The following is a 15,083-nucleotide window of genomic DNA, read 5'->3' on the forward strand; positions in this document are numbered from 1 at the left end:
TACCAAGATATCGTCCAAATAAGGAAATACCACAATACCCTGTTCTCTGATTACAGACAGAAGGGCACCGAGAACCTTTGTAAAAATTCTTGGAGCTGTAGCTAGGCCAAACGGCAGAGCCACAAACTGGTAATGCTTGTCCAGAAAAGAGAATCTCAGGAACTGATAATGATCTGGATGAATCGGAATATGCAGATATGCATCCTGTAAATCTATTGTGGACATATAATGCCCTTGCTGAACAAAAGGCAAGATAGTCCTTACAGTTACCATCTTGAACGTTGGTATCCTTACATAACGATTCAATATTTTTAGATCCAGAACTGGTCTGAAGGAATTCTCCTTCTTTGGTACAATGAAGAGATTTGAATAAAACCCCATCCCCTGTTCCGGAACTGGAACTGGCATAATTACTCCAGCCAACTCTAGATCTGAAACACAATTCAGAAATGCTTGAGCTTTCACTGGATTTACTGGGACACGGGAAAGAAAAAATCTCTTTGCAGGAGGTCTCATCTTGAAACCAATTCTGTACCCTTCTGAAACAATGTTCTGAATCCAAAGATTGTGAACAGAATTGATCCAAATTTCTTTGAAAAAACGTAACCTGCCCCCTACCAGCTGAGCTGGAATGAGGGCCGCACCTTCATGTGGACTTAGAAGCAGGCTTTGCTTTTCTAGCAGGCTTGGATTTATTCCAGACTGGAGATGGTTTCCAAACTGAAACTGCTCCTGAGGATGAAGGATTAGGCTTTTGTTCTTTGTTGAAACGAAAGGAACGAAAACGATTATTAGCCCTGTTTTTACCCTTAGATTTTTTATCCTGTGGTAAAAAAGTTCCTTTCCCACCAGTAACAGTTGAGATAATAGAATCCAACTGAGAGCCAAATAATTTGTTACCCTGGAAAGAAATGGAAAGTAGAGTTGATTTAGAAGCCATATCAGCATTCCAAGTCTTAAGCCATAAAGCTCTTCTAGCTAAAATAGCTAGAGACATAAACCTGACATTAACTCTGATAATATCAAAAATGGCATCACAGATAAAATTATTAGCATGCTGAAGAAGAAGAATAATATCATGAGAATCATGATCTGTTACTTGTTGCGCTAAAGTTTCCAACCAAAAAGTTGAAGCTGCAGCAACATCAGCCAATGATATAGCAGGTCTAAGAAGATTACCTGAACACAGATAAGCTTTTCTTAGAAAGGATTCAATTTTCCTATCTAAAGGATCCTTAAACGAAGTACCATCTGACGTAGGAATAGTAGTACGTTTAGCAAGGGTAGAAATAGCCCCATCAACTTTAGGGATTTTGTCCCAAAATTCTAATCTGTCAGACGGCACAGGATATAATTGCTTAAAACGTTTAGAAGGAGTAAATGAATTACCCAATTTATCCCATTCTTTGGAAATTACTGCAGAAATAGCATTAGGAACAGGAAAAACTTCTGGAATAACCACAGGAGATTTAAATACCTTATCTAAACGTTTAGAATTAGTATCAAGAGGACCAGAATCCTCTATTTCTAAAGCAATTAGTACTTCTTTAAGTAAAGAACGAATAAATTCCATTTTAAATAAATATGAAGATTTATCAGCATCAATCTCTGAGACAGAATCCTCTGAACCAGAAGAGTCATCAGAATCAGAATGATGATGTTCATTTAAAAATTCATCTGTAGGGAGAGAAGTTTTAAAAGATTTTTTACGTTTACTAGAAGGAGAAATAACAGACATAGCCTTCTAGATGGATTCAGATACAAAATCTCTTATGTTATCAGGAACATTCTGCACCTTAGATGTTGAAGGAACTGCAACAGGCAATGGTACTTTACTAAAGGAAATATTATCTGCATTAACAAGTTTGTCATGACAATTAATACAAACAACAGCCGGAGGAATAGCTACCAAAAGTTTACAGCAGATACACTTAGCTTTGGTAGATCCAGCACTAGACAGCGATTTTCCTGTAGTATCTTCTGACTCAGATGCAACGTGAGACATCTTGCAATATGTAAGAGAAAAAACAACATATAAAGCAAAATTGATCAAATTCCTTAAATGACAGTTTCAGGAATGGGAAAAAATGCCAAAAAACAAGCTTCTAGCAACCAGAAGCAATGAAAAATGAGACTTAAATAATGTGGAGACAAAAGCGACGCCCATATTTTTTAGCGCCAAATCAGACGCCCACATTATTTGGCGCCTAAATGCTTTTGGCGCCAAAAATGACGCCACATCCGGAACGCCGACATTTTTGGCGCAAAATAACGTCAAAAAATGACGCAACTTCCGGCGACACGTATGACGCCGGAAACGGAAAAGATTTTTTGCGCCAAAAAAGTCCACGCCAAGAATGACGCAATAAAATGAAGCATTTTCAGCCCCCGCGAGCCTAACAGCCCACAGGGAAAAAAGAGTCAAATTTTTGAAGGTAAGAAAAAAATGATTAATTCAAATGCATTATCCCAAATATGAAACTGACTTTCTGAAAATAAGGAATGTTGAACATTCTGAGTCAAGGCAAATAAATGTTTGAATACATATATTTAGAACTTTATAAACAAAATGCCCAACCATAGCTTAGAGTGTCACAGAAAATAAGATTTACTTACCCCAGGACACTCATCTACATGTTTGTAGAAAGCCAAACCAGTACTGAAACGAGAATCAGCAGAGGTAATGGTATATAAATAAGAGTATATCGTCGATCTGAAAAGGGAGGTAAGAGATGAATCTCTACGACCGATAACAGAGAACCTATGAAATAGATCCCGTAGAAGGAGATCACTGCATTCAAATAGGCAATACTCTCCTCACATCCCTCTGACATTCACTGCACGCTGAGAGGAAAACCGGGCTCCAACTTGCTGCGGAGCGCATATCAACGTAGAATCTAGCACAAACTTACTTCACCACCTCCATAGGAGGCAAAGTTTGTAAAACTGAATTGTGGGTGTGGTGAGGGGTGTATTTATAGGCATTTTGAGGTTTGGGAAACTTTGCCCCTCCTGGTAGGAATGTATATCCCATACGTCACTAGCTCATGGACACTTGCTAATTACATGAAAGAAATTACTTTTAGCTGTCGTCCGCTTCGGTAGCTTACGGCTCCATTTTTAATGACTCAATGGAAGCGAGGCCTATATGTATAGCCTTGTTACAAGCATTGTTGCAAACATTGCTGTCTTATAGTACTCAAGACACACTCCCCCTGGACATATCTAGGTATGCTCTCATGGAAAGGAGCTAAGTTTAAACATATACCAATAGAATTTCATAAGAAAAGTAAGCTGAAATATTGTTTTAATAATTAAAAGAATGGTTAGTATTACATTTTGAATTTATTTTACAGTGAAACTTCAGATGTACTCTGAATAGACAAATAACAATGGTGCCTTTATACGGACATTAAACACAAAGGGCTAGATTACAAGCGGAATGCTAATTTATCGCAAGCCTGTAAACATGTAAATTCGCCCGTCTACGGGCGCGTGATGAATAACCAGCCATTACAAGTGACTGGTTATTGCTACCGCAAGCTCATGGTAGCAATTAGTGCTCAGAAAAGTTTCCAGAGGTCAGACCTCTGGTTAATTTTATAAATGTGCCCCAATTGGCCAAAAAATAAAGAATATTCTTTTTTTTTCATTGAAAAAAAAAAAAAAATGCAAAAAGCAATTATAAGGGGTGTTAAAAAAAAAAAGTGGCACTGAAAAGTGCCTTTACATAGCAGTCTATGGAAACCGTATGTTCCCTGTAAATATATATTTATATTTGCCTATTGCTGCGCGACTTACCCCCTTGGTTGAACTATGTTATCATGCTGTGTCTTATGGCATGAGAACAAGGCTCCCATTGGTGCCTATGGAAGCGCGCTGGTATTACTAAGTTGAGTGCAAATATCTCTTTCGTGGATGCAATATTTTGCGCTTAACTTGTTATCTAGCCCTAAATAAAATATTGCTTGAATGTTGTATTCAAAGCAAAGATTAGTATGAGAAAAGATTGTACATGTATTTTTAAAAAATAAATCAGTTTTATAAATATTGAACAAATCTGGGTAATATTTCAATGTCCATAGAGCAGTTTGCTCTGCCATATTGTAACTTAGTCTACCTTTTCTGCTATGACCAATTAAAGGGACAGTCAAGTCCAAAAAAAAGTTTCATGACTTAAATAGGGAATGTGATTTTAAACAAATTTCCAATTTACTTGTATCACCAATTTTGCTTTGTTCTCTTGGTATTCTTAGTTGAAAGCTAAACCTAGGAGGTTCATATGCTAATTTCTTAGACCTTAAAGACTGCCTCTAATCTGAATGCATTTTGACCACTAGAGGGCATTAGTTCATGTGTTTCATATAGATAACATTGAGCTCTTGCACGTGAAGTTACCCTGGAGTGAGCACTGATTGAATAAAATGCAAGTCTGTCAAAACAACCAAAATAAGGGGCAGTTTGCAGAGGCTTAGATATAAGTTAATCACAGAGGTAAAATGTGTATTTCTATAACAGTGTTGGTTATGCAAAACTGGGGAATGAGTAAAAAAGGGATTATCTTTCTTTTTTAAAAAGAAAAATTCTGGTGTTGACTGTCCCTTTAAGAATGGATATAAATGGCTCACTAGAGTGTGCAACAAATGACTGTGTGGAATACAGCTGTGTCTGCACTTCCATGTTAAAGGGACAGTCTACACCAGAATTGTTATTGTTTTAAAAGATAGATAATCCCTTGTTTACCCATTCCCTAGTTTTGCATAACTAACACAGTTATATTTATATATTTTTTACCTCTGTGATTATCTTGTATCTAAGCCTCTGCAGACTGCCCCTTTATTTGTTCTTTTGACAGACTTGCAGTTTAGCCAATCAGTGATGGCTCCCAGGTAACTTCACGTGCACAAGCACAGTGTTATCTGTATGAAAAAACATGAACTAACACCCTCTAGTGGTGAAAAACCTGTTAAAATGCATTCTTAAGAGGCGGCCTTCAAGGTCTAAGAAATTAGCATATGAACCTCCTAAGTTAAGCTTTCAACTAAGAATACCAAGAGAACAAAGAAAAATTGGTGATAAAAGTAAATTGGAAAATTGTTTAAAATTACATGCCCTATCTGAATCATAAGAGTTTTTTTGGACTAGACTGTCCCTTTAAACATGAATTGGAAAACCCACAATATTCGGAATTAAATTACAGGAAATGAGAAAAAAAAAATAATGAAAGTTTATTGTAAAGTTGTTTTACTACATATAATTATACAATTTATATTAATATCTTGAGGTGTTTATTGTCCCTTTAGCAAGGCAGTTTATTTAACCCCTTAATGACAACTGACGTACCAGGTACGTCATGCATTAACAAGCAGTTAATGACAATAGACGTACCTGGTATGTCAGTTGTCTAACAGAGTGCTGGAAGCGATTGCGATCGCTTCCAGCAGCTCTGAGGGTATTGCAGTGATGCCTCGATATGGAGGCATCCTGCAATACCCTTTTACAAGCCTCCGATGCAGAGAGAGCCACTCTGTGGCCCTCTCTGCACCGGAGCATCGTTGGTGGGTGGGAGCGCAACAGGGAGGCGGGTGGGCGGCCTGCAATGGGCCCGTGATCATGTGGAGGGGGGCGGGATCGGAGGCAGGAGTACCCGGGGGCGCGCACGGACGTGCGCACGTGCACGGGGGGCGGCGGGCGGGCGCGTGCACGGGGCGGGAGCGGGTGGGAACCGCTACCTACAGAAAACTAAAATAATAAATTGGGAGAAAAGGTGGGGGAAATTGTATTTATAAAGTAATCGAAGGGTTCTGGGAGGGGGGGGGGGGGGGGGCTGGGGGTTGTAGCTACACTACAGAAAGTAGCTTAACATTAAAGAATCTTTTTTTTTTTACTTAACTGGGTACTGGCAGACAGCTGCCAGTACCCAAGATGGCGCCCATTAGACTAGAGGGGGAGGGTTAGAGAACTGTTTGATGGGGGATCCATGATATTGGGGGCTAAGGGGGGATTCTACACAGCAGCATATGCAAATATGCTATTAAAAAACAAAAAAAAACACAAATATACCTTTTTATATTAGTACTGGCAGACTTTCTGCCAGTACTTAAGATGGCGGGAACAATTGTGGGGTGTGGGAGGGAAGAGAGCTGTTTGGGAGGCATCAGGGGGTCTGATGTTTCAGGTGGGAGGCTGATCTCTACACTAAAGCTAAAATTAACCCTGCAAACTCCCTACAAGCTACCTAATTAACCCCTTCACTGCTAGTCATAATACACGTGTGATGCACAGCGGCATTTAGCGGCCTTCTAATTATCAAAAGCAACACCAAAGCCACATATGTCTGCTATTTCTGAACAGAGGGGATCCCAGAGAAGCATTTACAACCATTTGTGCCATAATTGCACAAGCTGTTTGTAAATAATTTCAGTGAGAAACCTAAAGTTTGTGAAAAAGGAAACAATTTATTTTTATTTGATCGCATTTGGCGGTGAAATGGTGGCATGAAATATACCAAAATGGGCCTAGATTCATACTTTGGGATGTCTTCTAAAAAAAAAAATATACATGTCAAGGGATATTCAGGAATTCCTGAAAGATATCAGTGTCCCAATGTAACTAGCGCTAATTTTGAAAAAAAGTGGTTTGGAAATAGCAAAGTGCTAGTTGTATTTATGACCCAATAACTTGCACAAAAAGCAAAGAACATGTAAACATTGGGTATTTCTAAACTCAGGACAAAATCTAGAAACTATTTAGCATGGGTGTTTTTTGGTGGTTGCAGATGTGTAACAGATTTTGGGGCTAAAAGTTAGAAAAAGTGTTTTTTTTTCCATTTTTTCCTCATATTTTATAATTTTTTTTATAATAAATTATAAGATATGATGAAAATAATGGTATCTTTAGAAAGTCCATTTAATGGCGAGAAAAACGGTATATAATATGTGTGGGTACAGTAAATGAGTAAGAGGAAAATTACAGCTAAACACAAACACTGCAGAAATGTAAAAATAGCCTTTGTCACAAACGGACAGAAAATGGAAAAGTACTGTTGTCATTAAGGGGTTAAAATGACTTATCCTACAAGTGTCTCTCTATATAAACCTGCAATTAGCCATATAAGAAGAATGTGCATTGTTCCTTACAACATGCATTGTTCTGGGTGAGGTGAAGTGTAGCTATAACGCCAAGCACAAACACTGGAGAACGAGAACTTCATTCCATTACACTTCACTATGACATACAGGGAGTGCAGAATTATTAGGCAAATGAGTATTTTGACCACATCATCCTCTTTATGCATGTTGTCTTACTCCAAGCTGTATAGGCTCGAAAGCCTACTACCAATTAAGCATATTAGGTGATGTGCATCTCTGTAATGAGAAGGGGTGTGGTCTAATGACATCAACACCCTATATCAGGTGTGCATAATTATTAGGCAACTTCCTTTCCTTTGGCAAAATGGGTCAAAAGAAGGACTTGACAGGCTCAGAAAAGTAAAACATAGTGAGATATCTTGCAGAGGGATGCAGCACTCTTAAAATTGCAAAGCTTCTGAAGCGTGATCATCGAACAATCAAGCGTTTCATTCAAAATAGTCAACAGGGTCGAAAGAAGCGTGTGGAAAAACCAAGGCGCAAAATAACTGCCCATGAACTGAGAAAAGTCAAGCGTGCAGCTGCCAAGATGCCACTTGCCACCAGTTTGGCCATATTTCAGAGCTGCAACATCACTGGAGTGCCCAAAAGCACAAGGTGTGCAATACTCAGAGACATGGCCATGGTAAGAAAGGCTGAAAGACGACCACCACTGAACAAGACACACAAGCTGAAACGTCAAGACTGGGCCAAGAAATATCTCAAGACTGATTTTTCTAAGGTTTTATGGACTGATGAAATGAGAGTGAGTCTTGATGGGCCAGATGGATGGGCCCGTGGCTGGATTGGTAAAGGGCAGAGAGCTCCAGTCCGACTCAGACGCCAGCAAGGTGGAGGTGGAGTACTGGTTTGGGCTGGTATCATCAAAGATGAGCTTGTGGGGCCTTTTCGGGTTGAGGATGGAGTCAAGCTCAACTCCCAGTCCTACTGCCAGTTTCTGGAAGACACCTTCTTCAAGCAGTGGTACAGGAAGAAGTCTGCATCCTTCAAGAAAAACATGATTTTCATGCAGGACAATGCTCCATCACACGCGTCCAAGTACTCCACAGCGTGGCTGGCAAGAAAGGGTATAAAAGAAGAAAATCTAATGACATGGCCTCCTTGTTCACCTGATCTGAACCCCATTGAGAACCTGTGGTCCATCATCAAATGTGAGATTTACAAGGAGGGAAAACAGTACACCTCTCTGAACAGTGTCTGGGAGGCTGTGGTTGCTGCTGCACGCAATGTTGATGGTGAACAGATCAAAACACTGACAGAATCCATGGGTGGCAGGCTTTTGAGTGTCCTTGCAAAGAAAGGTGGCTATATTGGTCACTGATTTGTTTTGTTTTTGAATGTCAGAAATGTATATTTGTGAATGTTGAGATGTTATATTGGTTTCACTGGTAAAAATAAATAATTGAAATGGGTATATATTTGTTTTTTGTTAAGTTGCCTAATAATTATACACAGTAATAGTCACCTGCACACACAGATATCCCCCTAAAATAGCTATAACTAAAAACAAACTAAAAACTACTTCCAAAACTATTCAGCTTTGATATTAATGAGTTTTTTGGGTTCATTGAGAACATGGTTGTTGTTCAATAATAAAATTAATCCTCAAAAATACAACTTGCCTAATAATTCTGCACTCCCTGTATATAAATTGGTCTCATCAATTAAACAGTCTATTTTGGATGATGTATCTTACAAGTGTCCTCTTGTAAACCTGCATATATGACAAAAGTGACCAAAAAAGTGAAACTTTCTGGGAAAAGAAGCAGTATATTTGGTATCAAAGGCAGTACCTTTGCAGCGCTTATTCATCTGAATGATTACAATACTAAGCATAAAGTGTGACACTGTGTTCTTTTAGTCATGCAGAACCAGATAATTTAATCTGCTTGGATATGTATAAAGGGGACGCAATATAAAGGGGGGGGGGGGGGATATTTTTTGGGCTTTTAATGCAACATTGCCATCTACTGACCAAAAGGTGTACTCAAAATTGTTGCTTTTAGATGTGGAACCCATTGCAAAATGCTTGTCTGGTATATAACAATAAGCCATAAAGAATAAGTATTAGTTATAGACTGTCCATTTAACAATTCTCTTATTTTCTTTATACAACTATTATACAAATATTGTTGCCATTCTGTATTGACAGATGCGTACAAAGCACAACCAAAACACTTAGCAACATTGCAGCTAAAAATAAACAACCAAGATAGAAAATCCAAACGTAGAAATACATGCAGAACAAGCGACACCAGACTAACAGGAAGACTCTCAAGGAACCAGCATCCAATAGTCAATCAACTTACAGCATAATTTTTACTACAAATTGATCTTCTGTAAAATGCTGTGGACTCTCTCTTGAAAGACATAAGACAATTCTTACACTTGGACAGGCAGAACACTGATTGTGGGATGTTGGACATCAAAAGAATAATATAGACATAACTCACTAACCAAAACAAATTCAAGAAACAAAGCTAAAATGAATTATCTAGAAAACAAGTTGAGGACGAATAATGTCCACTTAGTGGGCTAAGCAGAAACTGGCTTTGTAGCACGTGTTGTTATCTGGGGGTAGGGTGCTTTCAGAGCTTATCACAGACTCCTCCCGCACGTACCCCATATCCCTGGTGGTCTAGGGTTTTCGGCATGGGCTTGGTGACGTCACCAAGCCCCGGAAAACCTGGAAGGACAACAGGGCTTAAAGGGACATTAAACACTAAATAAGTGCTAGGTAGAATGATGCATTCAAAGAAAAGATTAGTCTGAGATTAACATGTAGATGTATGTTTTAATGTTTCATTAGCTGTTTAAATATTAACAAAATAACTGTAGAATTTTAGTGTTTATAAAACAATAGGAGCTGCCATGTTGTAACTTAGGTTACCTTCCCTGCTGTGGTCAATTAGGGATAGTTATAAATAGGTCACTAGATTGTGCAGCCAATGGCTGTGTGGAATATAACAGTGTTTTGCTTTTCCATTTCTAATAGGAACTGAAAAGCTCACTATTTCAGAATAGAATTACAGGAAAAGGGGGCAAAATAAATAATAAAAGTATATTGCAGTTTATATATATTTATATATATATATATATATATATATATATATATATATATATATATATATATATATATATATAGTTTGCCATTTTATATTACAATCTCAAAGTGTTTAATGTCCCTTTAATGGTGCTGGATGGAGGGGTTTGTATTAAAACCATTAAATCTCAGCTCCCTTAAGCCATAGAGGACCCACCATTTGAAAGCTAATCACCTGCTCTTTTAAATGGTGTGTGTCTAGTGGGTTACTACTACATGGTTACTACTCGCTACATGGGTTCCCTCTCCTGTTCCTGCAGCTCAGTTAAAATCCATTTTTCTTCTTTAAACACCTTAAAGGTGCCAGATGCCGAAAATCCTTGGTAGAATTTTAGAGCATGAACTACATCCAGGTTGTATAACAGACACTCTTTCTGAGAAGGAGGATTAGGGCAGAATGAAGGAACGATAATTTCCTGATTGATATTGCGGTCCGAAACAATCTTAGGAAGAAATCCCAATTTGGTATGAAGGACCACCTTATCTGCATGGAAAATAAGATAAGGGGGGTCACACTGTAGAGCCAAAAGCTCCACGAGCAGAAGAAATAGCTAGAAAAAAAAACTACCTTCCAAGACAACAACTAGATAAAGGCTCTAAGGAGGAGCAACAGGTTTAAACACAGGCCTGATTCTGACTAGGTCCTAAACAAAGGACTGAACACCTTTTAAGTCGGCCAAATGTTTATGTAACAGAACAGAAAGGGCAGAAATCTGACCCTTCAGGGAACTGACAAACCCTTCTCCAGACCCTCCTGGAGAAGACAGAATACGGGGGAACTCTAACTTTACGCCAAGGAAAACCCAGAGATTCGCACCAGTAAAAGTATGTGCACCAAACCTTATGGTATATTCTTTGAGCTACCTGCTTACGATTCTGGATCAAGATGTCAATAACCTTTTCAGAAAAACCTTGTTTAGACAAGACTAGGCGTTCAATCTCCATGCAGTTAGCTTCAGAGAATCTAGATTTGGATGAAGAAAAGGACCCTGAAGTAGAAGGTCCTTACTCAGTAGTAATTTCCATGGGGGAGAGGATGACATCTTCATCAGGTCCACAAACCAAATTCTGCGAGGCCAAGCTGGAACAATTAGAATCACCGAAGCCTGCTCCTGTTTGATATGGGCTATCACCAGAGGCAGGAGGGCAAACTGTGGAAAAATGTAAATCGGAACAAAAGCCCATGGAACTGCTAGAGCGTCCACCAGAACTGCTTGTGGATCCCTTGATCTGGATCCGTATCTGGGAAGCTTAGTGTTTAGACGAGACACCATCAAGTCCAACTCTGGAACCTCCACTTGAGGGTTATCATTGAGAATAACTCCAGATTAAGAGCCTACTCCTCTGGGTGAAACGTCTTCCTGCTCAGGTAACCCGCCTCCCAGTTGTGAATGGCAGAAATTTGGCAGTTGTTAGACTCCGCCTACCGAAGGATGCGAGTCACCTCATTTATCGTTAAGGAACTCTTTGTTCCTCCCTGATGTTTGATATAAGCCACCGAAGTGATGTTGTCCAATTGAAATCTGATAATCCGGAACAAACTCAGTTGGGGCCAAGCTAACAGAGCACTGAAGATTGCTCTCAACTCAAAGATATTTATTGGAAGGATAAACTCCGTCTGAGTCCAGATTCCCTGATCACTTAAGGAACCCCAAACTGCTCCCCAGTCGGAAAGGCTGGCATCTGTAGTCACAATCTCCCAGGATGGTCTCAAGAAGCATGTGCCTTGGGACAGATGGTCCTGAGAGAGCCACCAGGCCAGAGAGCCTCTCATCAGGTTGTCTAGGCCTATCCTCTGAGAGAGGTCCAAGTGGTCTCCATTCCATTGTCTGAGCATGCATAACTGTAGAAGTCTCAGATGTAACTGAACAAAAGGAAAAATGTCCATGGAAGCTACCATGAGACCAATTACTTCCATACACTGAGCCACCGAGGGACGGACAGATGACTGAAGAGAAAGACAGGCAGAAAGAAGTTTGGATTTTCTGACTTCCGTTAAGAAAATCTTCATCGAGATCGAGTCTATGATCTTCCCCAAAAAACATACTCTGGTATTTGGCAAAAGGGAACTCTTGTCCAGTTTCACCTTCCACCCGTGAGAGCGGAGAATCAACAACAGAGAATCTGTGTGGGATTTTGCTAAATGAAAAGATGGCACCTGAACTAAGATATTGTCCAGGTATGGCACCACGACAATTCCTTGAGATATGGCCACTGCCAAAAGAGCCCCTAGAATCTTCGTAAAGATGGGGGGGGGGGGGGGGCTGTGGCTAGGCCGAAAGGCAGGGCTAAAAATTAGTGTTTGTCCAGGAAAGCAAACTGATGGAATTGAAAATTATCCTTGTGGATAGGAACATGGAGGTAAGCATCCATTAGGATAATGGTGTTCATGTACTGACCCTCCTGAACCAAAGGGAGAATAGAACGAATAGTCTCCATTTTGAAGGACGGAACCCTGAGAAATTTGTTGAGGCACTTCAGGTCTAGAATAGGTTGAAAAGGTCCCTCCTTCTTGGGAACCATGAATAGGTTGGAATAGAATCCTTAACCCTGTTCTGTCAGAGGAACAGGAATGATCACTCCTAGAGATGAGAGATCCCTGATGCAGTTTAAGAATGCCTCTCTTTTTTCCTGGTTTGTTGATAATCTTGACAGGAGAAATCTGCCTCTCTCCACTTTAGGAACAGCACGCCAAAGTTCCTGCACAGAATCTGCTATCAGAAACATCTTCTTAAAAACAGGAGATGGGGAAAAGGGAACACCCGGGTTCTCCCATTCCGGAGAAATAATGTCCAACATACGATCTGGAACAGGAAATACTTCCACTGATCTAGGCTTAGCATCAAAAACTCTATTCAGTTTATTGACCTTAGGAGCCTCAGCGACTGTATCAGTGATGTCACCGCTGCCTCTGCCCTCTTATTTATGCAAGGATCTGACTGATTGGAGGATTATAGTATAATCCTCCAATCAATCACCTCCTTGCATAATTACTAGATATACCACATTGTTCCCGGCCTTTTGAAGGAGGAAAAAAAAACACCATTCATTTTTTTTTTTTTTTAAATAATGTGCACCACGAGCGCGGGGCCCAAGGCGGCCGCACCCCTCACACACACTCACATAAAGACACTAACACTCACAAACAATAGCACACACACAATAACACACAGTCTCACACACTCTCTCTCTCTCTCTCTCTGACACATACATGCAAAAGAGAAATAACTGTAGTCATGTGCAGTATGTTGCAAATGCATGTCAGCTTTATTTGGCATGTGACTGTTTCCCACAAACCAGTACATTTGCATATCCAGGCCTGACTCAGCTTCAAACCCGGCCACACAAATGGAAACCCAAAGTGTCTGGGTCATTCTGGGACAGGTGGTAACCCTATGGGGCTCCCATAAGCCTCTATGCAAATAATATTAAAACTTATATAGAGGTTTAATTTTAAAGAGGGGATTCTGGTATTTAAAACAAGGGGCCATGGGGTTCTCTAGGCCTTTTTGATGATCTGTTGCCTAGAGACCACCTCATAAAAAAAAATAAAAAATGAAAATTTTAGTAATCAAGGTTTTAAACAAAACTGTTGTTTTTTGGTAAACACTATAGTGACAAGGGGTTATTTTCATATAAATTATGGCTTTTTGGTATAAATATGTAATTCCCGGACATGTGTTAACCCAAAGTGGCTCCCCTGAGCCTCTGCTCAAATAAATGTACAATTCTTCACACCAGGTGATCGCTATTAAAGGGACACTAAACCCAATTTTTCTTTCATGTAATTGGCAAGAGTCCATGAGCTAGTGACGTATGGGATATACATTCCTACCAGGAGGGGCAAAGTTTCCCAAACCTCAAAATGCCTATAAATACACCCCCACCACACCCACAATTCAGTTTTACAAACTTTGCCTCCTATGGAGGTGGTGAAGTAAGTTTGTGCTAGATTTCTACGTTGATATGCGCTTCTCAGCATGCTGAAGCCCAGTTCCTCTCAGAGTGCAGTTTATGACAGAGGGATGTGAAGGGAGTATTACCTATTAATTGCAATGGTCATCCTAACAGGGATCTATTTCATAGGTTCTCTGTTATCGGTCGTAGAGATTCATCTCCTACCTCCCTTTTCAGATCGACAATATACTCTTATATACCATTACCTCTGCTGATTCTCGTTTCACTACTGGTTTGGCTATCTACTTTATGTAGATGAGTGTCTTTTGGTAAGTATGTTTTCCTTTATTAAGACACTCTCAGCTATGGTTTGGCACTTTAAATGTAAAGTTCTAAATATAATGTTTATACTTATATTTGCCATGATTCAGGTTTATCAGTATATTTCCTTTTTGCAGACTGTCTGTTTCATTTTGGGAAATGCACATATTTAAAAAAAATTAAAAAAAAATGTTCTTACCTGAAATTTTTTAAATTGACTTTTTCTAAATTGCGGGCTGTTAGGCTCGCGGGTGCGCAAAATGCTATAATTTATTACGTCATTCTTGGCACAAGACTTTTTGGCGCGAGAATTACGTTTGTTGACGTATTTTCGTCATTTCCGGCGTCTTAGTTGGCGCCGAGAATTTTCATGTAGTTGCGTCATCTATGACGCTCGTGTTTGTTGCAGACGTTATTGGCGCCAAAAATATTTTGTCAGTTGTGGGCGTCATACTTGGTGCCAGAACTTTTGACATTATTTAAGTCTTCATGTATTTTTGCTTCTGGTTTCCAGAGGCTTATTCTGTTTGCATTTTTTCCCATTCCTGAAACTGCCATATAAGGAAATTGATAATTTTGCTTTATATGTTATTTTTTCTCTTACATATTGC

Source organism: Bombina bombina, chromosome 7 (genome assembly GCF_027579735.1).
Source record: "Bombina bombina isolate aBomBom1 chromosome 7, aBomBom1.pri, whole genome shotgun sequence".
Lineage (NCBI taxonomy): Eukaryota > Metazoa > Chordata > Amphibia > Anura > Bombinatoridae > Bombina > Bombina bombina.